Consider the following 23,981-nt stretch of genomic DNA (forward strand, 5'->3'; position numbering starts at 1 on the left):
TACCTATAAACAATCATACACACATATGTATGAACTTAATACAATCATAAGAAATCTTGTCAAATAATTGCAGACTGAGTCTTCTTAAATGTGTTCTATTAGCACTGAGATGTTAATAAATCTGATGCCCAAGTCATCTTGCTAGCTAACATGTTCAATTCGCACTAAGATATTCTTGTTTAAGACTTACTTCCTGATATTATAATGCAGGAATATTTTCATGACATCTCTGGAACTTGATGTTCATAAAGCTATCCAGGTGATGTTTGGTTTTTGATAAGAGTTAAAAAGTATGGCCTGAATAAACAGAAAAATAAGTACAAAGTATAAACAGATTTCCTCCAGAACTTCTCAATTATGGGCATGAAGAGGAAAGCCTAGCTTCTGCATGTGTGTTATGAGTGCTGATTGAGAACTTGCTATGATGCAAATAAGTATGAATGTCCTTCAAAAAGCTGGAAATTGATTTGCTCCATTTGCCCATAGGACTTTACCTCTCACTACAGACATATAAGCTCACTAATGTTCACTACGGTTCTATTTATGTTAGCCAGAAATTAGAAATGGCCTAGATGTCAATCAACTAATGAATAGATAATGAAAATATGGCACATTTACACAATAGACTATAATTCAGATGTTAAGAAAAATGAAATTTTGAAATTTTCAGGTGAATAACTTCAGTTAGAAATGATGCTGAGTGAGGTAACCTGACCCAAAAGACAAATATTGCATGTTTTCTCAGTGAATCATTTTAATGTAGCAATAGCGTGACTCTTAATGACCTTAGATGGGTGGATAACTCAGCCCTCATCAGGGAAGCTTCCTCTTGCAGTGGATTATAATCAACACAGAGACCCATAATTGGACAATGTAAGGAGTGAGAGACTTTAGAGAACTCAGTATGAAATGAGATTTTTTAAAAAATCAAATCTTTCCCATCAAGTCTCAGAGATCTACGTGGAAGAAGAGGTGAAATGATTGTAAAAGCAAAAGATGGCAAATGAATCAAAGAAAACATACACCACAGGGCTGATACACACATGATATCACAGAAATTGACAATTTGCAGAAGACTTTCACAGGTTGAGGACAGATCAAATTCCAGCAATAAGAAGGGAAAGTGGACACAAAACCCCACCCTAATCTAGCATCTCTTAGCAACTGATATGTGCTGGATGAGGGAAAACCAGTTTTCTTCAACAGAATGTCACAAAGTTTATCAACCACACTCTAGAATAGATCCCATGCCCAGGAGTAGTTGGCCAACACAAATAATCCCAGACTCTCTCTCTCTCCCTCTCTCTCTGGAGTATGTGTGTGTATGTGTCTGTGTATGGTGTGTGTGTGTGTATGTATAATGTATTATTTTGTTCTAGTCATTGGTTTTGTTTTCATTTTTTCTCTTTTATTGAGAGATAGAAAGAACATAAAGTAGGAGATATTAGGGGTAGGGAAACAATATGATCAAATACATTTCTGAAAATTTTTAAATGAATAAATAAAAAGAACCTCTTATGAGTCAGAGATACCACAGAGAGTTCAGAATTGAGTCTTGAGAACTAGGGTGCTCTGACCAGTGCCTTAGTGGAAATTCCTGTTGGTCAAGAAGACTTTGACATTGCCCTCAGCCTGACTAAAATTTACATGAATTTCTTCCTTTCTAAAGGCTTTTGGCTTATTCTTTAAGGAGAATTTACTTCAGAAAACTTGTAAAGTATTGTCCTGTTCTATGGAAATATCAATTTTCTACAACCCAGGTTACTTCTCATGGACGGATGAGCCTTCTTTTGAAAAATAAGAAAGAAATTTCTAGGTTCTGAGGGAAGCAATATCCTCACTTAATCAAGTGCTAGCAAGAATTTGTGTCCTATATGCTCTGACAACCTTTCTGAATTTCTTTAATCCTTTTCCATGATCTTATCCTAACATTTCAACCCCTTGCCTGTCTAAAATGACAGTCACTGTACCAATTATTTCAGTTTTGAATAGTTTTTTTTTTGCCTATTCCACTTTACTGGTACAATGTTTGCTTTGACTTTGCGCTATCAGGTTTTTGTCATTATTGTTTATAGTAATTATCTGGGTTTATTATTCCCCAGAAGGGCCAATCCAATAGATGAGCCTATGAACAAGGAATCTGCATTTGTAAGCTAACTTGAAGATAAATGCAGAACAAATAGTGACTAGATACTGAAATAATGGATCCAATTATTTTAACACACAATGAGTGTAAGAGCCAGAACAAGTGAAAAGGACCAAGGAGCCAGATTCAACGACTCACAGGCTGAATGTTAGACATTTGACTATAAGTATAATAATAAAGTTGGAAACTTTGAACAAAATTGAAATCCATAACTATGTGTTGATTGTGAACAGATTCATAAAGAACTGCGAGATGGAGAACTTTAGCTGCAGCAGGAGGTTGAGGGATGATGGATGCACATGCCGGTCATGCTAAAGTTCGACAAGCATTATTTTCTAAAGAGCACAGTAAAGATCAATTCATGCAAGAATCACTAAATGAATGGCAAATAACAAGGGGATTTTCACTGTCGAGTAGGATATAATATGGTCTTGGGGAGCCTCCTTTTAGACTGTTCATCACTTACAAGGGAAAAAAGTACTACCTATGTAGTTGAGTAACTGACCCACACCTTGGTGAGGTGAGAAAATTAATAACAATGAAAAAGAAGGAGCTTGAAACTTCCTTCATATGAAAAGAACACAATGATCTGTATAACACTTGGGCTGAGTCTGCTAATAAGAATGCAGGCTGAGCATATTAGCTGGAAGCTAATTATGGAGAACTATTGGGGAATCTGAAGTGTTGATCATTATTATAGTGAGTCATGGTTAATCTAGAGACTCATAACGATTCCAAGAGCAGAGAAAATGCAAGTGTGAGTGTTCAGCCATAGATGGGACATCTACAAAGAGAGTTAGAACAAAAGAGTTGCAGGATTGTTGGGGCATAGGTTTCAAAAATATAGTAAAGAGGATGAAGATAAGAGTAAATTAATAAAACAGAAAACATAGGAGAGTATCGGGAGTTTCAGTGAATACTGAAATCGTTCACGTTTAATTTCTAATTGCCTAAAATACCCTTGATCCTAAAAGTTAGGTAAGATTAAAAAAAACTGCATTAACATGATACAGGAAATGAACAGATGAAGGTTGCAGGCTACATTCATAGTTAAACATTCTATTGCTAGAACAAAACAAGTCACACTCACACCCTAGACCAAAGCATTTTGTAGGCAAACTATTTCCTAGGTAAAATCCACTGTTATCTACTTAAGGAAACAGGAATTAGTTGGATCCTTAGATTTTGTTTGGAGTAGAAATGTATTTACTTCTTTATTACTGAAATACAAGATCTGAATATTATTGCCAACCTTGAGAACAGAATTCTCTGATCTAAATCTACGTTGGAACTTTGTTTGAGGTAGAAACAGTTAACAACCTTGAGTAAGTTCCAACTCTCAACCTTTGGTGGAAATAGGCTCACAGTTTAGGGCCTCCACACAAGATGAGGAGGAAAGCTGTAAAATCCTGGCATCTGGACGTGGCCTGACTGTTCTACATATGGACGCAGGGCAGATGTGTTTACCTGTACAAGACCCAAACAAAGTCAAACCAGTTAAAAATTCCATCGCGGAGGGAAGAAGTGCTCTGGAGGCCTCACCCCTAGTTGAGGAGCTAATGACAATTGACAGCTGCCAGGCAAGTATGGGCAGGTCACTTTTCTTTTGTGGTGTGAACACTAATAGATTATTCATGCACCACTGGATGACTCCACATCCATGATCAGCATCAACTTGTGAATGGCACATTTTCTGGTGTTTGGTGCTGTTTCCAAATTCGCTACCCATTAATTTCTCTAGGATAGGACCACTACATGAGGAAAAAGCTCTTATTTTTAATTAAAAAGTATATATGCTATTGATAACAAAGTACGTTTTCCTCTAACTGAAAAAAATTCTATGTTTAAAAAATGTTTAAATTTACTTTGTATTCTTGTAAGCACTTAAAAGCTTGCTTCCTTTTCATGCATGGATCATGAAAGCAGCTGTCTTTTATTTTCATGTTCTTACATTTCTGGTTGTGAGCTTAGCCTTTAATGGCTGATCCATCTCTCCAGCCCTATTTTCATTTTCTAATGTGCAGTATGTTAGCCTCCTTTACCTGGCTAAAAGACAAATGTGTTTTAGAGCCTTTGCCATTTCACCCATGCTCTGATGAAAGGATGAAGGATCAGGCATCAGCCATTGCCATCTGAGGAAGAGTTAATCCATTCTGCTATTTGGTCAGGAGTGGATCCATAGCGATAATATTTCATGGTTCTTTCTAAGATGACAGCCCCTTTCATTATGAGTAGCCCATTAATCCCACAGGTCTTTTCAGCTCTAGGACTAGCTAGTTCAGCAGACTCTTATCTCCTTCAAGTCTGTCATTTATCTTAAGAAGCAATGACAGGTGAAAGTACAGAAGTGCATTGAAAATTTAACTGTTTGTGAAAGAATACACTGAAAAGGTATTTACTATATTAGTATGTATGTGCCAGCCTGTCTCCTTCTCTGTGCATCTATGGATCTATCTTGTGGTGCTGGGGAAAGTTTTGCACCTGTTTGGCTAGCACTCTCCTATGGTTCTTAGCCCTGGGTTACATACTGCTACCATTATTTTTAGTGGTACCCAGGGCCTTATGTATGCTGGACAAGTGCTGTAAAGGTATCACAGTGTTGTGGGACAGGCAGTAACGAAGCATAAGGCACTAAGGCAAAAGTGAGTATTCAGTTGAAATGCCTACTTGTTACTGGGTATGGCATGTGAAAGTTTTATATGATATAATGCAGTAGAATTTCTTTGTTTCCATCAAAAACCATTCATATTTCTTCACAAGCATATCTTAAGTATTTATATTTAATTATTACAGATTTTTTTGCTATGTTTCCAAATAAAATATTCTTGTATTCTCTTGGAATATAAAAGAACTATTAAAATTTACAGATTAATTTAGTGATAAAATAATAATATCCAACATCCTTCAGTGGATTGGATCTTCTTCATCTATCATGAATAAGTAACTCTTTATCTCTTGTTTCTTCTCACCATATATATATATATATATATATATATATATATATATATATATATACATTTTGTTTGTTATCCCTTTAGTATGTGTATGTGTGTGTGTGTGTACATCCAACACATCTTAGGATTTTTTTCTTTTCTTCCCTTTCTTCACAAGATACTAATTTAGTCATTTACTGTGTTTAGCCTATCTTGTCTCATCTGTCTCACTCATGTTTCTATATGTTAGGATTAAATATTATAAAATAATGGACTGAATTATTATGCAGTGAAAACTCTCACTATGCTATGTCAGTGCTATGAGCAGTAACTGAGCAATTTAAGAAACTTAGAAAATCAGCTAAAGGGTGGATTATAGAGTCTTCGAACCAGACTTTTAAGAAGATTTAAAAATCATTATTCTATGTGACTTTTCTAACCTAACATAAAGTGACCTTATTATTTTTCAGTTTATTCATTTAATGTTGTTTTAACTAGGGTTAAACCACTTTTAGTGGCACTCAATAACGGTGGCTCAAGGAAAATGCCCATTTCTGTGCCATAGTTATAAATGAAGCTTAGCAGATAGAGGGATTCTATTACATCAGAAACAAGCATAAATATTCAAGTGGAAGAAGTCAACTAGAATTAGCCATAAGATCACATTTAACTTAAAAAAGGCTGTAAAATTTGATTCCCTTACCCCCATTGGCGGTGAGGCCAATGAAAAGAATCAACATACATGGGAAGGAGAGGAATCTGATGGAAAGTGTTAGTTTTAGGTCAGATTGACACAAGCTAGAGTCATCTGAAAAGAGGAAACCGCAATTAAGAAAATGCTACGTGAGATCCCACTGTAAGGCTTTTTCTTAAGTATTGTTTATGGGCAAGAATACCCAGTCAGTCGTGGGTAGTGTCTCCCTGTATGAGTGGTCCTGCATTCTATACGAGAGCAGGATGAGCAAGCCATGATGAGAAACCAGAGAGGAGAACTTCTCCATGGCCTGTGCATCTGCTTCTGGCTCCAGGTTTCTGATTCCACCGCTGTTTGAGTTCCTGTCCTGAGTTCCTTTGATGATGAAGAGTACTGTGGAAGCAGAAGCCAAATAAACTCTTCTTCCCCATATTTCTTTGGCCATGGTGTTTCAACACAGCATTAGTAACCTAAGTAGGACACATATACTAAAGAGGAAGAACAAACTCTGCCACAGATGCTTAGATAAAACAAATCTTGTAGTACAGTATAGTAATATGAGTGATCGACGAACAGGGCATCAGCTGGGAGGCCTCCCTGTCTCTCCCCAAGCTGAAACTCAGTGTAAGTCCAAATCCGCATTAGTACAATTCCCCCTAAAATATGTACAATTATGATCAATTTAGCTTATGATGAAACAGTTTCCTCTAAGGTTTTAGATTCAAGCCAACCAATAATTATCTTGTGCAACATAGTTAGTAAATGAAGTTCATTACCATAATAGCCTTGCCATCATATCATTAAACCAAATATAAACCTCTGAAAACAATTAAAAGTGCACCCAGTGTTCCCAACACAGGTGTTTGCTTTCCAGCTGTGAATGGAAGAGACCTCTTCTCTTCTTCGTGCTTGGACTGTTTTCCCCCTGCCTTCTCAGGCAAGTGGCAACAGCTTCCAACATGGCTAGAGGACTCTGTTGAGATCCAGAGGTGTGCACATTTGTTTGTCTGTCACTGAACCTAGGAGTACCCCTGATTTTTCTTTGGTAACAAGTGGCCTCTGGAAGTCTTTAAATAAACTTCCACACTCAAATGTCCCTTCCCCTATGGTTTCCTGCAAATATCATCTACAGTATTTTCCAGCTTCCTATTGGTGATATTTACTTCTTCTGTTTTGACGGAAAAGGACAACACGGGTGTTCAGGGAGTGTTTAGTGCCGTGCTGAACTGACTGTTTCTAAAATCTCTGATGTGGAAGGTTAGAAAGGGGAATTCAATGGAAATGAGTACTTGTTACTGAGTATGATATGTGAAAATTTATTTGATACTCCTTAGCAGAATTTCATTGTTCCCCTAAATACCCTACTCCACTTCTTTGCAAAAATATCTTAGGTTTTGTGTTTAATTATTATAGAGGTTTTTCTGGTGTATTTTCAAATACATAAATTTCAAAATCCATAGCCAACTTTATTCTTTCATTTTACATTTTTGTGTGACAGGTCTTGTTATATAGTCCATGCTGGTCAGGTACTCCCTACATGGACAGGCTGGCCTTGAACTCATGGTAACCCTCTTGCCTCAGCTTCCTAAATGATGAGATCATAGGCATGTGCCACTATGCTTAGGTTTACTCTTGTTAAATGTCACAAAGTTTTCCTAGGAATTTCTGTGGGATACTCACTGGAGTTTTATAATAATTTCTAAAATACATCTAAAGTAGTGATGCTTTCTTTGAACATCATTATGGATGGAGTGTGCCTTCCTCAAATTTCTATGTTGAAAATGTAAATTCCAATAGGGTGGTATTTGGAGACCATGTGGTCAAGACGTTCTCGTGCCTCACTACAATGGAAGGAGAAACGGGATATCTTTGTTCTTCTCTTTCATAAAGGAGAGGTCATATGGAAATATAACCAGAGAAAGGACCTTCACAAAGAAGTCATAGTGGCATCCTTGCTTCAGATTTCCAAACTCTAAAACATGAGAAATAAACATGTCATTATACAATCCTATATATGAAAATGATAATATAGCAGCCGAAACTAAGACAGATGTGATACATATATTACACAAGACTGTGATAGGTTAGTGATCAGATAACAAGTTCAGTTCCCGTCTACAGCCTTTAAAATGGCTAGCTAAGTTTACCTAGAGGCAGTCAGGATGCTCTGAAAGTGAAGTCAGACTTCAATGGCTCCTTATGTTTTAGGCCTGAAAGTGTTACTTATATATTCTGGATTTAAATGACGACTCCAGAATCACACTCACACTAGGGTACCCACTGCCAATCTAAGTGAAGGGAAAGGTGCATATCTTCCTGGTGACACTCGAACAAGGGCAAAGAGTTACTGAGACTGCACAGGTCTCCACAAAGTGATAAATTCTATTCACCAATTTGAAGAAATTTGGTGTTTGAACCAGTCAGACCTACAGCACATGCTTCATCCCTAGTCTGAAGGGAAATGGCCTGAACAGGGTGAGACATGCTTCCTAGAGGAATTCCAGTGTCCTGGTGGGATTAAAATGTTCTGCTGTGGTGTATCGACTGTGTGGAAGGCGTCTGAGAAAGAGCAGGTGCAGGATGGCTTTCAGAGTCCCGCTGTTATTTCGAAGCAGAAGATAAATTTCCTGTGTGAAGACTAGGTCTCTGCAATAGAAAGAAAAAGAATGTCCTTACCCAAGTTGAGACCAGCAGAATGCTGTGCAGGCCTTGTTAGAATGGATTCTCATCTTCTAAGCTTTTCTGCATATTTGGTCACATGGGCACAGTTCCCTCCCCTGCCTGGTTCTGCTTAAGCCACTGACTCTAACTGCTTCTGCTTTTTTATGGAGGGGTATGGTCTTCAATCTTTTATGAGTGCTCCTGCATCAGTGAAAAGATTGAATCATGATTTTCTTCCTCTTAACCTGTGTCATATCTGTTTTGTTCATAGCCCCTGAGAAGATGGAAGTATAATTTCTTCACCTCTAATGTTCAGTTATCAGAGGAAAAATAAAAGAAGAAAAGAAATGGATGTTTGATAATCAATGAAAATTTATTTCCCATTTGTGTGTGTGTTGCTGTCTCTGCTCTGTTCTTACTATACCTGGAAATTTGTTTCCCACAGCTCTCTCTAAGCATTACCTCGTACATCCTCTTACAACAAAGTCAAATATAATCTAAAAGTCAGGGATTGCTAATATGTCACAAATTTGAAGACCTTTGTTAACTACTCACTTTTGTCCAGATAATCATTCCCTTATTCTAATTTTCAAATTTTACACAGCATGAGTGATGTTTCGACACAGGGTTTGCTTTAATCTCCATTCTAATATGTATTCACAGGACCAGAAAACCCTGATGGTTGATAACTGCTCATTGTACTCAGAGCAGTATCTACTGCTTCATAGGTGTGTTCAGTCACTTTGTGCTGAATGACTCTGCTGCTGCTTTAGGGCAGAGCTCTGTGTCCATTAGCATTTGCGTACAGTAACCTTCCAGTCCCCAAGCACAGGCACACTAGGGTGATGCATGTACTGCTGGCTAAACCCACCCAACTTTTATGTAATTGTCCTGCTCCTTCCTTCTACTCTGGGACTCTAAATCTTCAAGAATTGCATCCCCAGTGTATATTCAGGCATCTGTTTTATTTTCAAAATCAATTTTCTTAATTGGCATCATTAGTCTGGCCATCAGCATCTGGGAACATTGACATTTCCCAATTACGCTTTGTTAATTTATTTATGTTCAGTTGGTATTTAGTGAGGCAGTCATTGAAATTGTTCAGGAACTTATATTACAACACAGAAAGGCATCTTTCTAGCTATAACCTCACTGTCCAAAAGTATTCTAAATTTTATTCTACTTGCGCCAATAAAAAGCAGTCACCACAATGATGCAATTCTTACCTTAGTTTTGAAGGCAATTATTTTGCCATCATCTATCTTGTCATACATTTGGTCAAAAATTTATGGAGCCCAAGGAAGAATAAGTGCACCCCTGTGTAGATTCTGTAATGAATTAGATCCCTGGTATAAAGTAAACCATTTTAATCACCCGAGTCTATAGCTACTTGCACTTTGACCACAGTCCACTCTGAGTCTTTCTCAAAGCTAAGTTTTGGTTTTCTTTCATCTCTTGTTCCTCTCCTTCCACCTTTTAATGTCAGTGCTCTTCACACTCAACTCACCTCTATTCTCACTCCTCACAATGTCCAGACTTGGCCCAGAGGCTCTCAGAGTGTGTTTTTCGGGGTCCTTCTTATTGTTACTGCTGTTTCTAAATCCCGATTCATTTTTTCTTTTGATTTTTTTCTATATTTTTCTTTTTGTCATAACATTATTACTGATTATTTGGGAATTTCATACCATGCCCTCTAATGACACCCACTCCCAGTCTTCTCAGGTCTGAGCCCCCATGACTTCCCAATCCAAAATAGGAACCAACCAACCAACCAACCAACCAACAAACAAAAAGCAATCCATGTCCAATCGTTTATTGGAGCATGCATGGTCAAACTCCCATTGGCTAGGACCTTCAAGAGAATTGAGTCTTTCCCACCTCTTTATTTTATATTTATTTATCAAACTGGCATTGAAAACTGCAGTGGGTCACATAATATGTTTTTTTCCTAAACAATTTCACATGCAAATATTCATAGCAATGAATCATTGGTCTGACAAAATCCCAACTCTTATTCTTTACTTTCAAAGTCTATTGAGGTTGTAGCACTTGGGATCCTTGGGTCTCTGTCATATTTTAGCACTGAGGTCTCAACTCCTGTGCATTTTCTCATTTATAAAGGTCTATGTTATTTATAATTCACCTCCAAATTTCTGACATTTATCCTCTAGAGTGAGTTCACCACTTGCATTAATATACTCTGTAATAAGTTTGCCATTACTGTAACATTTATTAAAAACATACATTGACTGTCCCTGGCATGCCAGGAACAGGGATACCATGATATATACAACAATAAGACATTCAGCATTAAACTGCTTATGTACTAATGGAGAAGAGAGATAGTTAGAAAATTGTTAGATAAATGTGTCTATGCATGAAATATTGTTATCACAATAAATACATGACATATCTGGTAATGTAGAAACTGCTATTATATAAAATTGACTTGATAGGAAAAGTCTACGAAGGCTTTCCTAGGGAAATGGTTTACAACTAAAATGTGAAAGGTTGATTGAAGTTAACAAGAAGTCAAAAGGAAGGAAAAATGCCCAGGCAGAGGGAAAAGTTTGAGGAACCATTATGTATGTACATATGTGTAGGTGAATGTGTATATATATATGTATAATATAAATACATATATGTGCATGTATGTATAACCATCTGTATGTGTTTATGTCTTTATTAATGAAGATACAAAATAAATATTCATGACCAAAAGAATACCATACCATTATTATTCATTTGTTGGCTTTGCCTCCTCTAATGGCTTCTTTATACATAGCTATGAGATGGTTTACAAAAATTTATTTATGATGTCCAACCTTATTCACTTCCATATTCTATTGGTAGAAATTATTTCACGGTGATTTCTGGGACACAGTTGCTTTGTTTCCAGAATCCTCAGTATTTTTTTAACAGATTTATATAAAATTATATGCTCCTAAGCTGAAATAGACTAAAGAGTTAAGGCAGTGGCCTCATTATCTCTCCCTAAAATAAATCCTAAAGTGGAGAAGTGACTTTTCCAATGGGAGATGTAGGCACTGTAGCAGGGACAAAGGGCAATTCCTGAGTGGCCGCTAATAAATGGCCTGCATAGCCTGCTTTCTGGTATTCCTCAAGTGTTGAGGGACAGTTCTGAGAAAATATGAGAATATATGAGAGCTGATTAAGTAGATGATGTAAAGAGCCCTAAGCAAGGTAGCCAAGGAATTCCATCTCTGAGTGCACACAGAGCACTAAAGACTATTAGACAAGATATCAAACTGTCAGCATTGGAAGTTATCCTGTGCAGGAAAAAATCCACGCGCACATGACTGCAAGGGTGTAACAAAGCCCAACAGGGAGAAATTTCAAGGAAACCCATTTTGACTCCTTATAAAGAATAATTTTCTCATTTTCTAGGCTTTTAACAATGGAATCGGCTATTCAGGGAGATGTGGGGTCTGTAACTGAGGCACCATTTATGCATCTTTGTGAGTTCATTCCACAGAAGTAGAAGTATACTCTTCACATAGAGACTGCAGATACTCCCTCCCATCTTTCTGCATGGAGCTTCTGTGAAAAGCAATTTTAATAAGTGTTTTGATTTGTCATTTAATCACAGACATCTCAACCTTTCTATTTTGATCTCTTTTTTTCTCTATGGATCTTATTCTGTCTTTAAATTTTTAGAATTTTATTTATAGCTTCATTCCTTTTTCTTATTTTATCTTTGAGAACGTTCCTACATTAAATATTTTACATACATGAAAAGAACATTTAGAGAAAAATACACTGACATAAGACCCACTATTGAATTACAAACACTGAATTTTTGTTAGCTTAAGAAAGGTGTATTGATCATTTTAATAGAAGGCCTACTCATAGTCATGGTTTTATGATATTTTATAATTTATTTTACTTATAATATCATTAACTAAGCTAGGATTCTGTCCTTTGAGGGATGCTTTATTAGAGCAAAAGCTTTTAAAACTGTTTCTGTACATTTAAAAAAAAAGGCAATTTTAGAAGGAACCAAAAACACACTGCCTTGGGTATTGAATTGATTTTATGTCTGAGTCATTTATTTTCTTATTCCTAACAATTGATCAGCACACAAAAATTTGTTGAACTTCTGCCATGGGCAAGGCACTTTAGAAGATTCCATCATTAAAAAGAATACTCAGGGAATTTATGTTACAGTTGTTGAGAAAAGAAAGAAAAGATTTTTTTTTAAAAATTATATTTTTAACCTAAGATAAAAAATGACTTTTGGCTAATTTTAATTATACAGAAACAACTTACTTGCTTTCACAGGCTCAGATATTCATATTTATGTTGGAATCTGCTGCCTATGTCCTTATTTGTCCATACTAAAATTATTGAATACCAGTATCTAGTGCAAGGGATGTAGGTGGTGAATAGCAAAAACATATTTTGGAACCATTGTTGGAACCATACATGATGCTGATTCCATGGTCAGTAAGTACAGTGGGCTTGTGTCCCATACCTTTAACATGCTTATCCAGTGCACACGTGTCAATCACACATTTTAAAGTATGTCAATCACACACTGAGACTGTAAAAATAGTATTTCACATGCGTTCATTAGATCTTCTGAATTTACAACAAACTACAAAATTCAGATCAGTCACCCACAAGACAGTATCATTATTATGCATACATACATCAAACAACTTTTTGTACAGAGTTGTCAAGGCATCCATCAGAGGAGAGTGCCTTGGAAAACTAAGGTTAGCTTAGGAACACTCTGAAGCTTGCTTTTAAAGAAACCGAGGACATAATCTAGGTGTGAACATGGGGGACTTTAAGGATTATGAAGTCTTTCAGGTTAAGGCTGCATACTTTAAGCCAAAGCCCATGGGATTCTATACCAACAGTGACATAGGACTGGTCATATGTGCAAAATTAATACTACAAATCGTGCTTTTTTTCCTTGGAAACTTAAGCTTCTTTATTAATACTTTTGCACCCCAATTCCACCCTCCTTCTATTACCCCAGATACTCTCATCCCTGCAATGTCCCCCACCACAAAAGAAATAAAAAATAGAAACCTAAAATACAAGAAAGCAAGAAAAATAATGATTTTTTAACACAAAAGTTTAAGTGTTGGCTTATTAGAAAAATCACTAAATATAACTCAGCTGGTAATTGGTTGTGTTACTGTCAATTCATACAATGTAACAATATGCATCTGTATCTGGAGTCTGCTAGGCATTTTTTACTTTCCCCCGATTGTTGAAGTAAGATTGACAGATAAAACCTGTACATATTTAAAATATAGATATGGTGACATCATGTACACATATGCGGTGAACTGATTATATAATTCATTATTGTAGTCATCATCATACAAGGCAATTCTTTCTCTGTGTATGGCAAGAACACTCAAGAGCTCCAACCTATCAACATAACTACAATGTGTGATTGTCAATCACTCAGTGGACAGTTAGATGTATGAGTCAAACCTGTAGATGTGTGCTTGAGAAGGATATATAGCTCAGAGCATGCTGAACTATGAGAAAATCTGCGTAGTACTATATATGGCCCTGGCTGACGTAGACTTACTTAGCTAGGTTTGTGAATTATTAAGTCCTAAGTCTCATTTTTTTAAAGAAATTATTTAATTAATTTATTTGTGTGGGGTGTGTGTGTGTGTGTGTGTGTGTGTACTTTATGGCAAGTTTATCATTTATTATTTATGAGAGTAAAAAATAATATTGAGCCCAAGTCTCAATAATTAGGTTGGTAAATGAATCCAGGAATTTTAGAGTGTTTTGCTGTGCCTAAAATTCTGAAGAAGATAACAAAACATTTGTTGCATGGAGAGCGGGGGCCCTTTGATCTGTCCCAGCCACCTGGCTAGCTTACACCTGAAATAACCACACAGAAATTATATTAATTAAATCATTGCCTGGCCCATTATCTCTAGCCTCGTATTGGCTAACTCTCACATCTTGATTTAACCCATTTCTATTAATCTGTATGTCACCACGAGGTCATGGCTTACCAGGAAAGATTCAACATGTCTGACCTGGCAGCTCCATAGCGGCTCTCTGACTTGGCTTTCTTCCTCCCAGAATTCGGTTCTGTCTTCTCCACCTACCTAAGTTCTGCCCTATCAGGCCAAGCATTTTCTTTATTGATTAACCATAGAAAGCAACACATAAGCAGAAGGATCTCCTACATCAAATGTTACAAGAATAATTTAAATAAATTAAAAGCAAGCCATGAGAGAAAAATCAGTGTGTAAAAATTTATATTTTTCTTGCTTTAATTTTTAAACTTATAACATATAAATATTTCATTGAAAATACTTCCAAAAATTACTTATTTAAACAATACTCCAACTTTATTGGGTGTTTAAAAACTTCAATATTACTCTTCTTTTTTCTCATTTATATCAAAACCATGACAAAATTTTATATTAATAGATTAATGTAGAGACAAACATAATGAAAGGAAAAGTGAGCAGAGAAACTATCCCCATAATACATCTTAAAATGAACTACTGAAAAATTTGACATATTTCTAGAAAAATTCGCAAGCTTCTTGAGCACATGATTTGTTTACCCAAAAGCTAAATTAAGTATGGGAGGTTGAAAAACAGTCAAATTTCTGAAAAAGAAATAGGATGCAGGGAGGATGAGAATGTATTAATCCTTTCTTGCTAATATGTCAAGTGGAGTGATAGAAATTATGAGTCACTGAGGGATGCGGACTCAGGGCAGCAGATAAATCAGTGCTCGTAATTGTCTCTCACCTTCAGAGACCACTGTATGTGCCTGAGTTTACTTACTGCGCCAAGGTCAACTGATAATGGCCTCATGAAATGAAATTAGGCCAGATTGGAAGAGCCACAGTACAACTGAGCTGTGACAATTTTATTTGAGAGCAATAGCAATCAGACTTTTCAATACTTTTTATCAAAAACAGAATATAATCGCAATTTCCAGGATCAATACAGATGTAGCTGCCCGGATACAGTGAATTTTACAAGCCACACAGGGTACACAAGATTAATGCCTCAGATCAGTTGTCCTGTCAAATTTACATGCTTCCTTGACTACTAAAGGAACATACAGAGAAACCCAAAGCAGCATGGATGATTCACTGCCTGACTGAGTGGATCAGTCTCTCAGGAGCTTGAAGGCACATTGTGCCCTTGGAACCATGGACTCTAACCTGAAAAATCCATGACACATACCTCTCAAGGCAGCTAAGCCAAGACGACTTCATGGTTCCCTTCAGACCACCATTTATTTCCACTTATAAAATTCCCAATTTTCAGTAACTCATGAGTAGCAAGAATTCAGCCAATGAAGAAATTGTAGCATGTGGGTAGAAGGTATGCTGTATATTTCAAATTATGTCCTCTCAATGAGGCAGTTCACAAACAACTTTGGCTCTTTATTCTTTAATAGCTCTTCCATTTTCCTTCCTGGAATATAGAGAGGGTGTTAGCTATCTTTTTGTTGATGATTGTCCAGCTGACTGGAAGGAATTGAAATCCTCAAGAACTTCATGGTACAGAGGCACTGTTCAAGTGACAGTATTTGTATTTCCAGATCTTTACACGTGAGGGAAATTAGTTTCATTGCACTTAATTTTTTAACACATTGTTTCTGTTACTCTGTATCAAAATTCATCCTAATTGATCCATATATTTTGGAACTTTTATTAGTCGGAACACAGGGAATACATGGCTATTAGTGATAAAGCGATGAGACAGGATATATAATGCCCTAGTATAGTGCTAAGAATGCATTGGATTCTCAGCAAGTACCAATGCTTTCTACTATTTTAATATAGGCATTTGTTCTAATTCAGCCTCCTTCCATGATCACATTAACTTGTTTATCTTGATAGTTCTTAAGTTCTGCTGTGCACCTGTATCGCCCTTTCCTTCTACTCACGTGGTTGGTGGTGGTGATGGTAAGAATATGTTTATAAGTTTGTAGATGCAGTTTTCAAGAAACAGAAGCTAATTTATTTATTCCTTAATAGGCTGGACATAATAACTTTCTACTGTGAGATAGAATATAGAGAAATTATTGTCACATTCAAGATTAGGGGATGTAACTTCTATTCTATGACCCACTCTCTCTCTCTGCATGTGTGTGCACACACAGGTCTTATTTCTTTGTTCCTTTAAAAGATCCAAGACACCTGTTTGGGAGCAACACTATGGGGACACAAGGAAAAAATATATCTACCAACAGTCACATGAATGAACTTAGATGGAAAGAGTTTTGTCCCAAAAGAGATATGGATGGTTAAGGCATGCTGGCCTAATAGCTCAGGTCTAATATGCTACGGCAATTGAGTTTTACACATATTATAAGTTTTCCCCAGATTTTCGAACCTCAAAAACAGTATAAGAGATAGTAATTCTTTTTTATATGAGCTCCCTGGTAGCTTATTTGATTGAATGTATTTACCAAGTATACATACTTGTACAATGAGCAACATAAATGGACTTAACTGGATGAATTTATATATGCATATCTATCTGTGTATGTAATAATAATAATTAAAGAAGCAGTCATGAATTTGAGAAGTGGAGGGGGTTTGGGAAGAGTTAGAAGAGGAGAAGTTGGGTGGAAATTATGTAAACCTAGTACTTGAATTCTTATAATAAAAATAATGAAAAAGAGAAGTACACTTTGCTTAAATTGCTAAATTGATGACATTTGCTGGTAGAAGTGAATCAGAAATTGAGGGAAAAGAATCTCAGCTGAACAAGTGGGTAACAGAAAGCAAGTCATGCAAGCATGGAGCTGGAATGACCACATAATTTATTGCCATTTTACTAGTTCAAATGTAGAGTAGGTTGTAGAAACCTGGGTCTTCAGTGCAGTTGTTAGATCATGTGGATGGCAGTATTGACACAGGAAAGAACCCCAAACAGGTTCTCAAAGAAAGAAGAGAAGACGAGCATAAATTCTCATGAAGGTAGCATCAGCTTGGTGTGTCTAAGAATGTCATGGTCTGAATGTAAGGCAAGCTAAATATGTCTTAATTTTGAGTGAATACTGAAGTGCAGTTATGGAGAGGGCATTTGATCAGAATGTTTACTACCTCTGCATATTGGTTCCTCTGGGTTCTGGTGGTGCTATTCATAAGGCAAGAGGCACATATTATAGTGGACTCTTTGCAGAGTATTTATGAAGTCATTATATTATAACATCCATTTTTTATTAGTTTTCAGCACCTTGACTTACAGACACCATATGTCTATTTAATTTTGGATTTATTACAGAGCTTGAAGGTAGTGAACCTTACAGAGCACAGGTAGAGACATTCCTTACGGAAGGTAAGGAGTGCAATGTGCCCCTACAGGTGGGGATTCTACAGGCAAGAGCTTAGTTATTAGTTGCTGGAAAGAAGTAGAACTGAAGGATATTACTAAATAGGAAAGTTACTGTCTCAGTCTGTTTAATCTGCTGTAATACACTATCATAAACTCAATAGTTTAAGAAGAGAAATCTATTTCTAGAAGCTCCAGTAGCATCGATGCTGCCACCTTCCCCAATGGGAAAGAAAAAAAATGAGAGGACTGAGTTGGTGTAAGTAAACTCAACCTTCACCTCCACATAGCATGATGCTAAATGTCAGTTAAGGTTACTAAAGCCGGGAAAAGCAGGCTTTCCACATAGCAGCAAAAGAAGTGACCTCATAAGGATGTAAATTTTAATGAATCTGTTCTGCTTTGTGGAAGAGCAGTAATAGAGGAAGAGGAAAGTTATTGCTTTTCCTTTGCAGCTCCCTGCTCTTAGTTGTTTCTCTCCGAGAGTGTATGGCTCTAACTCTTAAAATAGAAAAGCAGTGTTGGATTCTTGTAACCAAATTCGACTAGCACTCCACATAATGCTTATTCTTTAGAAGAGACGATAGGATTTTATTTGGTCAACGTTTACCTGCACTCTCTTGTTTCCAAGGTTAAATGCAAGGATGCAACACTTTGATAGTAATAATTTTGTAAAGATAAAAAGCTACTAAATCTGTTGCAAGCTGTGTGACATGCTTCATGTAAGAAGATTTTGTGGATGACATTCACCTTGACAACTCCATGTCACTAGTGAGGGGATAGGTGACATACCCAGGAGACACACTGTGAGAACAGGCAGCCTTCAAGTCAGTCTTATCTAATAGTCAAGTGGATTGTTTTGTTTGTATGTATGTTTGTGTGTGTGTGTGTGTGTGAGGGGGTCTTACAACCTGCGTGTATTGCTCTATATCTTTTCCTGTGTATGTGACGTGGTCTCTCTCACTAAACATGAAGCTTGCCACTTCACCGAGGTTGGCTGGCTAGGAAGGTCCTGAGATCTGTTTATCACTGTCTCCCAACTCTGAGGTTAGAAGCACATGTGGCCATACCCAGTTTTCACATAGGTGTTGGAAATTTGAAGTCAGATCTTCCTATGTTTACAGCATATTCTTTTATCTACTGAGTCACCTCCCTAATTCCTCAAAATGGGTCATAAACACATCAATTCACAGGCCATATTCTACCAAGAAAACTTTGAGTTATTTAGTGGAACAGATACTTGCAGAAAATAGTTCAAACATCTCATTATTAATTGCTTTACTAAGTCATAAGTGGACTGGAGACACTGTTCTGCAGTTAAGAGCACTGACTGCTCTTCCAGAGGACCTAGGTTGAATTCCCAGCACTGCCATGGCAGCCCATAACTGCCTATAATTCCAGTTCAGGGTATCTGATGTCTTCCTCTGACCTCTACAAGCACCAGAAACGCATGTGCTATATAGACATACATGCAGACAACACACACACACACACACACACACACACACACACACACACGACAGATATAAATCTAAAAATAATTTAATTTGCTTTATTAAGTCATAACTTTCTCATCCCAAAGTTTATCTATTTCCTTTAAGTGTATATGGTGATTGCCTGGGAGTAGAGAGGAGTAGGTGTTCTAAGGATTAATTACCTGATCCATGCTCTTAGTTTTTGCCATCTAACTGAAGAAACTGGAAGAGGTTTGGTATGAGACCAGCTGTGCAAAGTTTGCAGACGCACATATGATTTCAATTAGAAGACGATGTCAAACTTATGCTGTCAATGCAACTAGAGTAGAATTTCAAAATGAACATTGCAGATCCCATTAAATATTTGAATGAGTAACTAGGTTACAATTCTAATTTCATCTGTCTCTTTAAAGAAAATCAAATAATCTCAGTGCTTAAATAAGGGACCAATTTCACTTGTAAAATTACCCATAGGAAAGCATCAGTAATGAGCACAAATGCCATTTCCATGAGATAACAATTATATCAGAATTTCTTTTCTGTTTTCCCACAGGCAGAAAAATTCACAAATGAGAATAATGTATTATATATTTTTATGCACAGAAAGATGCTATTGGCATGTCTTGATTCTCGAACAGGAGGAATTGAATTCCTTAGATGATTTTGACACGATCCTTCTTGAGAACTAAAACAAATTCACACATGTGAAAGAGAGCACCAAAGCTTCCTGTCTCCAGCTGATGCTAACTACACAAATGCACTGCAAGTGCAGACTTTCTACTGAGTTTGAAACCATAGGGTGTATGTAGGTGGAGACTGCTTGCTTGTTTCCCAGTCGCCCAGCCCAAATAAACACAGAAACTATATTAACTGCAACACTGTTTGATCTATGAGCTCAGGATTCTTATTAACTAACTCTTAATATCTTAAATTAACCTATTTCTTTTAATCTGTGCATTGCCACGAGGCTGTGGCCTACCAGTAAGGTTCTGGAGGTGGCATCTTTTTCCTCTGGCAGCTATATGGCATCTCCTTCACTCTACCTACTTTCTATATCTCTGTTCGGATTTTCCGCTTGGCTTTTTTCTGCTAAGCCATTGGTCAAAACGTCTTTATTCATTAACCAATGGTAATAAAACATATTCATAGCATACAAAGGAGAATCCCACATCAGCATTCCTGGTGAGGATCCCCTCTGTCACATGATCCCCAGTACGATCTCAGTTTAAGAAAACAACACTGGTCCACACTTTCAAAATAAACTATGCTTTGAGGAAAATATTTTATAATTTTGATTTGGATTCATTGATAACTTACACTGAGTGAGTAATTAGAGCAAAGATAATTAATTTTATATGTTTCCCAGTATTTGAATTATATCAAGGCCTTTCTTCCATGGCAAGTGGCACATAACCAAGTGTGTACTTTACGTACCAAAGGAGGAAATCTAAGATTAGAAGATAACACATTGAGTATGAAGGAATAGATATCAGTCTCAGCATTTGCTCTGTGCAGTATGCCGTGCTTTGTTTCATGTGAATCATGCAGTTTAACTGTCACAGCAGGAGTTAAGTAATAGGTATCATTTCCATCTTGAATTAATAGAAGAAAATAAAGCTGTAACTGGTGAGTGAATATTCCCATATTCACATAACAAACACATGACAGACCTAGTCTGTAAACAGATCTGTAAGCCTTGGAGCTCAAATTCCCAATTTTTTGGTCACACTTCTTAGGAAATTCATTACTGAAACATCTAGAATTCTATTTTGTGGCCAATGGCATATGTTATTTCTGTGTAGTGGTTTTCTATGTCTGCAGAAGATGTTAACAGCAGTGTGACATACTTACACATATCCTGTGGCATTTGAAGAGCTGTATCCTTTAAACATATTTCAGTTGTGAACATGTAGAAACACAAAGTGAATTTGAAAAGACCTACTTCCCAAAACAAGGGTCTTCCCTCAAGTTCATTATAAATGCTTTGCAAAAGCAAAAAAAAAAAAAGCATAGTCAGTATCAGTGGGATACAACCATGTCTATTGAGGTGGTCACATAATTTATTGCAGTTTTCCTAGTTCAAATGTCGAGTAAGTCATAGAAACATGGGTCTTGAGTGCAGTCGTTAGATCGTGTGGACACAGATAAGCATCACTTAAAGACAGCCCTCACCATCTACCAGAGCACCAGACCCTGTCCAGATGAGTTGTTCTCTAGGTTCTCTCTCCTTCTGATATTAAGAACAAGTCAATGATTTTATTGTCAATGTTCTGTGGACTAGAAGAGATCATTTGTGCCAAGCGATTATCCTTCAAGAACTGTTTGCAAAAGTTGCAGTAATTTGATTTCATACAGTACTTTTAATTTTGATTATCATTCAGTTGAGTAAGTATTCTCATATCCTTTCTCATATGAAGAACGTTGTAGTTCAAGAATGCTTGGAGTTAGACAGTTCAGTGTAGACAACCTTTCATATTCTTTAAAGGGACAGCAGCTTAATTTTCTGGTTAAACACACATGTGTGCTGCCCTCTTCCCTGCTGTGCTTGGCTCTTCTTCTTAGCTTGTTTTCAGACAAAAGCGCTAGGAAGCTATTAAGAAACCTACACTACCATTTGCATCCACAGGTCCTTGACTTCCATCTTTGTCCTGTTGTCATTATCATTGCTTCTTGGTTTAAACATTTGAGAAGAAGCTTCTCATTTATTTTAGAAATTGTTCAGCCTTTTATCCCAGCACTTGAGAAGCAGAGGCAGGCAGATCACTGTGAACTGGAGGCCAGCCTGGTCTACAAGAGATAGTTCCAGGACAGCTAGGACTGTTACACAGAGAAATCCTGTCTCTAAAAAGAGAGAGAGAATAAAAGAGAAAAGAGAAATTATTCTAGCTTTAGCTCTGTTATGTAATAAAATGCCCAAAAAGCAGCTTAGGTGAGAGGTGGGTCTTTAGCTTACAATTCCATGCTACTACCCATTACTGTGGGGGAAATTAAGGCAGTAGAAGCTTGAGACAGCTGGACACATTGCTTCTACAGTTAAAAGGCAGAAAGATGCTGGGCAGTGGTGGCACAAATCTTTAATCCTAGCATTGGGGAGGCAGAGACAGGTGAAACATTGTGAGTTCTATGCCAGCCTTGTCTACAGAGTGAGTTCCTGAACATCCAGGATTACACAGAGGAACCAGGTCTCAAAACACAAAATCAAAAACAGAACAGAAAATAAACAAAGCAGAAAAATAAATGCTGGCACTCTTAAGCTTACTTGCTTATCCTCTGCTAGATCTCTCTATTGTAATATAGTTAAGAACCCGTGCCTAGGGGATGATGGTTCCCATGGTGGGATGGGTTTCCTATTAGCTTAAATAAGAGAATTCTCCATTAACATACTTACAGCTCAACCCTATGTAGACAGTCCCTCATTTTACTATCTTCCCAGGCAAGTCTAGACTGTGTCAAGCTGATGTTAAGGCTTAGCCATCACAGAACTTTGTGTCACTTACTACATCTAGCATTTCTTTGGTTTTTCCACAGTGCTAAGTGCTTGATGAAGATTGATTGATTTACCCTGTGCTCTTATCCTACCATAGATTGGAGATATCAGCATATAAATACAATTCTTACTTCAAAGCAAATAAAAGATAGTTAATTCCAGAGTCAAATATGAATGATCATGGTCTGGGAACACAAGTGTAGGTTGCAGCAGATTCCATGTTCCAATGTGGAAGCAGTTGCATGCAGTTTTTAGAGCAACATGACAAATCCCCACATCAGGATGCTTGTTAAATATGTTCTTGGAAATATTAAGTAGGTGATTACAGAAAAGTGAAAAAAAAACTCATTTGTAGATCTTCCAATGATATGTGATGACATTCTCAGCTCATTGGTGGAAAAGTAGAGTTCTATTAATATATTCCAAGACTCCTTTGATGTGGGAGTCCCTTCTGTGTGCTGTGATTACCATTAATAAATAAAGAAACTGCTTTGGACCTATAGCAAGGCAGAACTTACATAGGCAGGGAAAGCTAGGCTGAATGCTGGGAGAAAGAAGGGCAGAATCAGAGAGATGACATGGAGCCGCCACTGGAGACAGATGTGCTGAAACTTTATTGTTACGCCAAGACCTCGTGGTGGATTCACAGATTAATGGAGATGGGTTAAATTAATATGTAAGTGTTAGCAAATAAGAAACTACAGCTAATGGGCCAAGCAGTGATTTAATTAATACAGTTTCTGTATGATTATTTTTGAGTCTAAGATAGCCAGGCGGCCAGGAACCAACAAGCAGGTCTTCCTCCAAAAGTCTTTTATCTGTTATGACATCAGGACTTTATCTCCTTCAGCTCCTACAAGGGATGGGTGAGCAGCAAAGGATGGCAGTTTAGTAGGATAAGACAGTCCAATATAAAGTTAATTAGGCTCTTGGTCTGCAACATTGTAGCATTCCATTGTCTCCACATCATTCAAGTTCTCATTAGTCATTCAACTTCTTTCCAAAGTCAGTCAAACTTTCCCTAATTCAGAGGGAAGATTAGAAACACACACACACACACACACACACACACACACACTTGCACACACATACATACACATGTACATATATACTAAACACATGGAAGAGTTGTAAAAACTGTGCTGATGATTAAAATGCTGTACTTTACAAATGACTAGAGGCTGAAATAATTTGTATGGTTTCTGAAAAGATGGCAAAGAAGTTGGCACTGGATTTGCATGAAGAAATCTTTGGAATATTCATATTAA

Source organism: Microtus oregoni, unplaced genomic scaffold (assembly GCF_018167655.1).
Source record: "Microtus oregoni isolate MIOR12 unplaced genomic scaffold, Mior012 000021F_ref0000039, whole genome shotgun sequence".
In the NCBI taxonomy this organism is placed as follows: domain Eukaryota; kingdom Metazoa; phylum Chordata; class Mammalia; order Rodentia; family Cricetidae; genus Microtus; species Microtus oregoni.